Genomic DNA, 8,320 nt, shown 5'->3' with positions numbered 1-8,320 from the left:
ACCTAGGGTATCTGATGGATGTTGGGTCACTTTGCAAATCCCAGATTCCAACTCTCATTCCATTCTTACTTTAGGGGAGGGTGGTGTCCCTAGATCTACAGAGTTATCCTCAGCCAACTGACTGCAGGCTGGGGCCTCAAATTTCAGGCACTCTTTTAATTGGAGGTGGGGTGCGTTTAAGAAGTAGCCACCTGTGCACTTTATAGGGGTTTATTGATGCCATTGTACACATTCAGTAAAGATGAGCATCAGAGTAGGGTAGTACTTCATTCGTTGTGGTTTAAAGCTAATTGTTTTCTTTCCATGTATGCTGTCAGTGGTGGTGGTGGTGATGGTAGATTGATGTCCTTCAAGGATGCATCTGCAGTCTTTACAAATGGGTTGTCCTGTCGTCAGGCAGCCCTTTGGTCGGCCGGATTCCAAAGTCTGGGTCTGGCTTTGGCTGGTGTCGCACTTCACCCGACGTCATTGCGGCAGTTATTCGGGTATAAAGGCATCAGCCGACGCCATTTTCCCCAGTCTTTCTTGCCGCGTGGCGCCCGAAGCAGAAGCTGTTCGCAAGTGCCGGTCGGTCAGATCCAGAGATTACTACTACCGAATACTACTTCGAAGACTTCTATAAAGCTAAGTACCCCGTTGGGGACTCTTTCTTGCCTCAGCCGATGTCAGAGAAAGTTAATAACTGTTTATCTTGTGGGAAACAAATACCTCATAAAGATTTCCACTCCTATTGCATACATTGTTTATTTTATTTTATTTATTTATTTTACATTTGTTAACCGGGCTGGCCAACTGGATGCATATCCTTTTTCAGTAGAGGCCCGAGGAGAAAAGCTCCAATCATAATCTTAAAACACAAAATCTCAAAACAAGTTATATAAAAAAAATCCAGGTTATAACAATGCAAGTTACAAAAAGTATAAATAAGTAGATGTTGTACATTTACAAGGTTAGTAAAAAAAAAGTCCATTTACATAGAAGTATAATGAGACAAAGATCAATCATCTGGTAAAACATGACCGGGAAATATAATATACTAATAGAGTATATCAAGTTCAAGAGTCACCATCTTAGGCCCAGACCATGACGTAGCAGCTTGTCTAGCCTGTGCTTCTTTTAACCGACGGACGCTTAGACGTCGGTCAGACTTTGCTGAACAGATTTTCGGCTCCGATTTTGCCTACATTATGCCGTTGGATCCTCCGACTACGCATATAACCAAAAAACGCAAAGAAAAGGACCGACACTCGCGGTCCGCGGTTTCGGCGAAACCGCGGTTAAGCAAACCACGAGTGTCTCGGTTTCGGCCGAAACCGAGCAAGCGGTTCTTTCTTCAGCCGATAACATGCCTTCTACCGAAGCCTCTACTAACCTGGTAGAAACGGCTTCTGAAATCCAACCATGTTCTTCATTCCACATTGCTGCAGTCCTAACTATTGGGTAGTCCGCTGTCCAGTCGGCCCGAATACCAAAGTATATGGCTGACGTCGGTCAGGGCGCATTAGACTGACGTCAGTACGTCAGGGTACTAATGCGCATGACCGACGTCATATCCTCAGTCTTTTTTGCCGCATGGTCCGATGCAGAAGCAATTTTGCGAGTGCAGGTTGGCGTTCTGAAAGTTTCTGAAGTCAGAGTTTCAGACCGAATCAAAGTTGGCTAAGTACCCCGTTGGGGAATATTTTGGTTTTTCTTGCCTCAGTATTTAACCGGATGTCAGAAAAAGTGAATAACTGTATTTCTTGTGGGAAACAGATACCTCATAGGGATTACCATACTTTGTGTATACCTTGTTTAGGGCCTGAGCACGACGTTGTTGGATGCCGCTCCTGTGCTAGATTTAACAAACGCACTATTAAGAGAAGGTTAGACTGTGCCAGGTTAGTTTTTGGGAAGCGTTGTAATTATAAAATGCCGTCGGATGCTCCGACGCCCGCTTCGGCCAAAAAGCGCAAGGACAAAGCAGCAAAGCCTAGAGTGGAAGAACCGACAGTCCCAGACGTCGGATCTTTAGAAGGCTCAGTGGAGCCGGAGGTTTTGCCAGGTGTTTCTTTGGAGTCTCAGGGAGAGACTTTACTATTACAGGATGTATCCTCGCAGGAAGTAGGCCAGGCTGAGGGGGCTTCTCGGGTGGCTGTTCTTCCCTCTCTTCCTAAGGTGGTTAGAGCCTCCCCTTCTGTTTCCAAGGCTTCTTTGAGAGGCAGGCCAAGTTCAGCTTCAGTGGGGGTTTCTCCTAGTGCTTCAGGGTCTTTGCCTAAGAAACATATGCTTAAAATGGCAGAGGATTTGATTACTATGATTAGAGGTTCTATGCCCCCTCCTGATAAGAGGCCTAGGGTGGAACCTGAGTTTGAGAGTTTTGAGCAATGTTCAGAGGCTTCTGAGTCTTCGGCTGAAGACTTGCAGGAGTATCCTCCTTATTCTGATTCTGATGTGGATGATTCTACTCCTTCAGCTTCTCCTCCTGAGGATTTTTCATTTTCAGAGACTCTGCATTCCATGAGGGAGCATTTTAAATGGGAAGGTCAAGATTTCTCTGATTCCAGGAAGAGGCTTAGGGAATTCTTGTTTTTACCCCAGCATAGGCCTTTAGCTATACCTCCTGTTCTGAATGTGGTGGAAGATGTTTTTGCAGAGGCTTCCCTGAATCCTGATTCTTTGCCTCCTGCCCCAGTTAAACCGGATAGGTACTATAGGGTGCCTGAAGCTCGTAAGTATCTTTTTAAGAGTCCTAGGGCAGACCCGGAAACTGTCTCTCAGGGGCCTAAAGGTGTGAAGGCCTCTGTTGTTAAAAATCCTGTTCCTCCTGATAAAGAGGCAAGGGCTTTGGATAGATGGGGAAAGAAAGTGTATACTTCTTCCACTTTAGCCATGAGGGCGTTGAATTGTCAGTTTCACATGTTAAAATATCAGAATTATCTCCTTTCTCAATTGAAATCTAAGGTGGATGCTCTGGCAGAAGGTATTGAGTGTAAAGAGTTGCAGGATTTAGTTCATGTGTCTGAACAGGTGGGTAAACATTCCTTGCAATGTGGTTTTGATGCTGTGCAGGCCTCCTCGAGGGTGGCTGCCACTGGTTCTGTTCTTCGTAGGCATGCCTGGTTGAGAGATCAGAATTTAGCTGAGCATGTTAAAGCAAGGATTTTGGATGCTCCTTTGCAGTCTGATGTGTTGTTTGGTTCGCCTGTGGAAGCAGTCTTAAAGAAAATGGAGGACAAGGCTAAGTCTATGCAAACTGTTAAGGATTTTTGCAGGTGCAGCCTCCGAAGTTTAGTAGAAATTGGCCTACTAAGGGATGGACTTATCCTGCTTATGATTCCCAGTCTAGGGGTAGGATTGACGTGGTAGGGGCAGAGCTCAAGGTTCTTTTAGGCCTAGGACAGGGAGTTCCCCTGCTCAGACTTCTGGTGAGGGCAGGGGTCAGTCCTTTCGTAAGCAGACCCAATGACCTGCCTTTTCAGCTGCCAGTACATTCTCGCCTGGCAGCACCTTTGGGAGGAAGGCTGTCTCTTTTCAAAGAAAATTGGGATTTAATTACCCAAGACAGATGGGTTCTGGATATCATTCACCATGGTTACAGGTTTTATTTCCATACCTTGCCTCCTTTCAAAGGCATGCCAGACATTCCTCCTCTACAAAGACAAGAGGCTCACAAGCAAATTTCTCTGTTGCTCCAAATAGGGGCCATTCAGCCAGTTCCTGTGCCAGAAAGGGGCCTAGGATTTTATTCTCGCCTGTTCCTAGTACCGAAGAAGGGGAACACGTGGAGGCCAATTTTGGATTTATCTATCCTCAACACTTATCTGGACATTCCCAAGTTCAAAATGTTGACGTTACAACAGCTTTTACCTCTGCTGGGCAAAGATCACTGGATGGTAACTTTAGATCTCAAGGAAGCTTACCTTCATGTGCCTATAAGACTAAGTTGCAGGAAGTATCTGCGTTTTCGAGCTGGAAATTCTCACTATCAGTTCTCTGCATTGCCCTTTGGCTTATCCACTGCCCAGAGTATTCACAAAGGTTCTGGCTCCAGTGATAGCTTACTTCAGGCTAAAAGGAATTCAAATCTATCCTTACTTGGACGACTGCCTGATTCTAGCTCAAGAAAAGGAAGACCTTCTACAGCATTTGGATTATGTCATAGCAGTGCTAAGATGCCTAGGGTATTCTGTGAACGAAATAAAGTCCAGTCTAGTACCCTCTCAAGACATGTGCTTTCTGGGTGTGAGACTGAATACAGCAGCCCAGATGGCCTTTTAACCCGGACAAACAAAAGAATCTTTCCAGTTACTTCCATCAACTATCTCTTCAGTCCGGGCTGACTGCAAGGACAGTCCTTCAAGCCTTAGGGTTCATGGCATCTTGTATTCTGGTGCTTCCCAATGCCAAACTGCATATGAGGAAGCTGCAATGGTATCTCAAAGATGTATGGACACAGCACTGCCAGGATTTGGACACTGTCATTCAAATAATACCTTGCATTCAAAAGGAATTTGTGTGGTGGGCTCAGGAATGTCACCTAAACAAGGGACTCTCTGTGACCCGGCCAGAGGCGAGTCAGATTCTAACGACAGATGCCTCAGACATTGCTTGGGGAGCTCATCTAAATGGAAAGTGGATACAAGACAAGTGGCCTGTCAGACTACAGCATCTACATATCAACATGAAAGAGATGTTAGCAGTCCAGTTTGCATTAATGGCTTTCAAGGAGTTACTTCTTCCAGGGCAGGTGTTGATTCTCACAGACAACACAACTGTCATGTGGTACATCAACAAACAAGGGGGAACACATTCTTACCCATTGTGCAGGCAAGCAATGATTTTATGGGAGACTGCGCTCAGCTTGCAACTAACTCTTCAGGCAAGGTTTCTGCCGGGAGCACAGAACTCCTTAGCAGATGTGTTAAGCAGACAAATCATGGATCCCCACGAGTGGAAACTGGATCTTCATGTATTTCAAAAATTGACAGTGTCATGGGGAACTCCAGACATAGATCTGTTCGCTTCTCCACTAAACCACCAGCTGCCAAAGTTTTGCACAAAGAGGTTTCATCACACAGCTTGGAAAGTGGATGCTCTTTCCTTCAGTTGGAAAAATCTTCATGTGTATGCTTTTCCACCTCTGCCTCTTCTCCCAAAAGTGCTTCTAAAGGTCAGACAAGACAAGCCAAGGATGATTTTAATAGCTCCAGATTGGCCTCGGCAGCACTGGTACCCATTACTGAGGAGTCTGGTAAGGAAGCCTCCATGGCCTTTACCCTTGATTCCACACCTGTTGTCTCAGAGGGACGGTCACCTGTTCAATGTCAAGCTTCACTCTCTTCATCTAACAGCCTGGCATATTCTGTTTTGAAAGACAGCAGGTCTCAACTTCCTCAACAAGTTTTAAATGTGATTATGGAAGCCAGAAGACCTAGTACAAGGAAAGTGTACGCAGAAAATGGAAGAGATTTTTATTTTGGAGTGCAGCAAACAATTTGGAGATTTCTGAGCCTAATTTGAGTGTGGCTCTTCAATATCTTACTGAGTTATTGGACAAAGGTTTGTCTTTCTCTTCCATTAAGATTCATGCTGCAGCAATTTCAGCTCACTATGATTGTGACCCACCATTGTTTTCGCATCCTTTGTTCAAGCAATTTCTTAGAGGGGCAAAGAATATAAGACCCCACGTAGAGCTCCTACTCCTGCTTGGGATCTCAATTTTGTGTTGGAGAAACTTACTCTACAACCTTTTGAGCCTCTGGCTACTGCTGAATTGAAATACTTGTCGTGGAAGACTGCTTTTTTGTTGGCCATTACTTCTGCAAGAAGGGTTTCTGAGTTGCAGGCTCTTATGGCGGTAGAGCCTTTTTTGATTTTTCATAAGGATAGGGTATCTTTACGTACTAATCCTTCCTTTATGCCTAAGGTGGTTTCTAGTGTGGCTTTAAACCAAACTATTCATTTGCCTACTTTTTATGCAGATCCCCAAAATAAATGGGAAAAGATTTTGCACACTTTAGATGTACACAGGCAGTTGCGTTATTATTTGAGCAGGACTAAGGATTTTAGGCAGTCTCAGCAGTTGCTTGTTTCTTTTGCTTTGGGTTCGCAGGGCAAGCCTGTGTCAAAACAAACTATTTCTAGGTGGATTGGGTTTTGCATTGCATTTTGTTATTCCCATCATGGCAAGGAGATTCCAGCTGGGATTAGGCCTCATTCCACTAGGGCTACTGCCACTTCAACAGCATTTCTAAGGGGGGTGGCCACTAAGGATATTTTGGAGGCAGCTACTTGGAGTTCAGTGCATACTTTCTCTAAGCATTATCACCTTCCTCTCTACTCTAAGTCTAGGGCTGGTTTTGCCACAGCTATTTTGCAAGGCATGTTGTCAGTTCCTGCTTCCTTCTGATTTGCCAGCCTCCCTTACCTCTGCTTTGGGATTCTACCCAATAGTTAGGACTGCAGCAATGTGGAATGAAGAACATAGTACAGTTTTGTACCTACCATAAATGTAGATGTTCGAGGATCCACATTGCTGCAGTCCAATTTACCCTCCCTCCTTCCCCTCTGTGTTTAGGGGTGGTTGTGTAGGTGAGGTTATATTCTGGTAATTTTGTATATATTGTACATATTTTTGGTGCAGGTATGTTTGGAATTTTTGGTTTTGGCCTTATCTTTTCAAGGTCTTCTGACATCTGGGGCAAGAAAAGACTGAGGATATGACGTCGGTCATGCGCATTAGTACCCTGACGTACTGACGTCAGTCTAATGCACCCTGACCGACGTCAGCCATATACTTTGGTATTCGGGCCGACTGGACAGCGGACTACCCAATAGTTAGGACTGCAGCAATGTGGATCCTCGAACATCTACATTTATGGTAGGTACAAAACTGTACTTTCTGCTGCGGTTTCACAGGATTTATCAGACACCATTCCCCTGGATATTTCAACCCCTGCACGTGGAGCTGCTAGGCCTCCTCCAGCTATGTCTATTAAGGCCTTTGCCAGGGCTAAAGCAGCCAAAGCATCAAAACCTGTGCCTGCCAAGCCCCCCTCTCACAGGCCCAGCACCAGCTCCCATATGCTTTCTTTGGCTGAGGATCTCATCTCTTTAATTCATGGAGCCCAGCCTCCTCCAGAAAAGAGGCCTAGAGCAGAGCCCCCTGAGCCAGTATCCACAGATGATTCCTCTGATGACTCAGAACATACAGACCCACCTGAGGCTTCTTATTCTCCTTACGAATACTCTGATGCTGAGGAGTCCATCCCTTCAGCCTCTCCTCCTGAGGAATTTTCCTTTGGGGAAACCTTGCATGCTATGAGGGAACAATTTCAGTGGCAGGGCCAAGATTTCTCAGACTCTAGAAAAAGGCTTAGGACCTTTCTACATTTGCCACAGCATAGGCCTTTAGCTATACCTCCAGTTCTTTCTGTTGTTGATGATGCATTTAATGATGCTTGCACTGCTCCTGATTCTTTACCTCCGGCTCCTGCTAAGCCCGATAGGTACTACAGGGTCCCGGACACTCATCACCACTTATATAAGGCTCCTTTTGCAGATCCAGAGACTATCTCCCAGGGTCCTAAAGCTGTAGCAGCTACTTCTTCTAAAACCCCTCCCTCTGAAAGGGAATCCAGGTCCTTAGAGAGATGGGGTAAAAAAGTTTACACCTCTGCTACTTTGTCAGCTAGAGCTTTGAACTGCCAATTTCATATGATTCAATATCAAGAGTTTATGCTTGACCAGTTGAGTAAAAAGCTGTCCTCTGAAGAATCTTTAGATAAAAAGTATGTTCAAGAAATGGTACATAACATACAGCAGGTTAGTAACCATTCTTTAAAATGTGGCTATGATGCACTGGAGGCTTCCTTTAGATCAGCCATGACTGGCACAGTTATCAGGAGGCATGCATGGTTGAAAGAACAGGCTTTACCAGACCATGTCAAATCTAAGCTTTTGGATGCACCTATGGACAAGGTCAATTTATTTGGTTTCCCTGCACAGCAGGTACTAAAAAAGATGGAAGAGAAAGCAAAATCTGTGCAAACAGTGAAAGATTTCTTACAAGTTCAACCTCCAAGGTTTAGCAGGAACTGGCCCTCCAAGAATTGGTCCTTTCCGGACTCCTCTAAGGCACAAAGAGGCAGGAATAGGCTCTAGAGGCAGAAACCAATCCAGGGGTGCCTACAGGGGTCGCCAGTGGCAGGGTAACAACCAACGAGGCACGGATACAGCCACCACCACTACAACAACTCAATCACAGTGACTTGGCGGTGGCACCGCCTACCAGGGAACAACTAGAAGCATCCTTAGGCGGAAAGCTAACCTTATTTTC

At 45.2% G+C, this 8,320-nt stretch overlaps 1 protein-coding gene across 2 annotated transcripts in view; it reads left to right on the top strand.

Moving 5' to 3' along the window:
• Positions 1 to 8,320, top strand: part of LOC122801610 (CLK4 associating serine/arginine rich protein) — a 1,938,306-nt gene that overhangs the window by 1,433,369 nt on the left and 496,617 nt on the right. The gene's annotated exons all lie outside the window — the stretch shown is intronic.

This window comes from Protopterus annectens, chromosome 5.part0 (genome assembly GCF_019279795.1).
Source record: "Protopterus annectens isolate FY-2018-M chromosome 5.part0, PAN1.0, whole genome shotgun sequence".
NCBI lineage: Eukaryota > Metazoa > Chordata > Ceratodontiformes > Protopteridae > Protopterus > Protopterus annectens.
The sequence above is the reverse complement of the archived record's forward strand: the minus strand, read 5'-3'. Positions and strand labels throughout refer to the sequence as shown.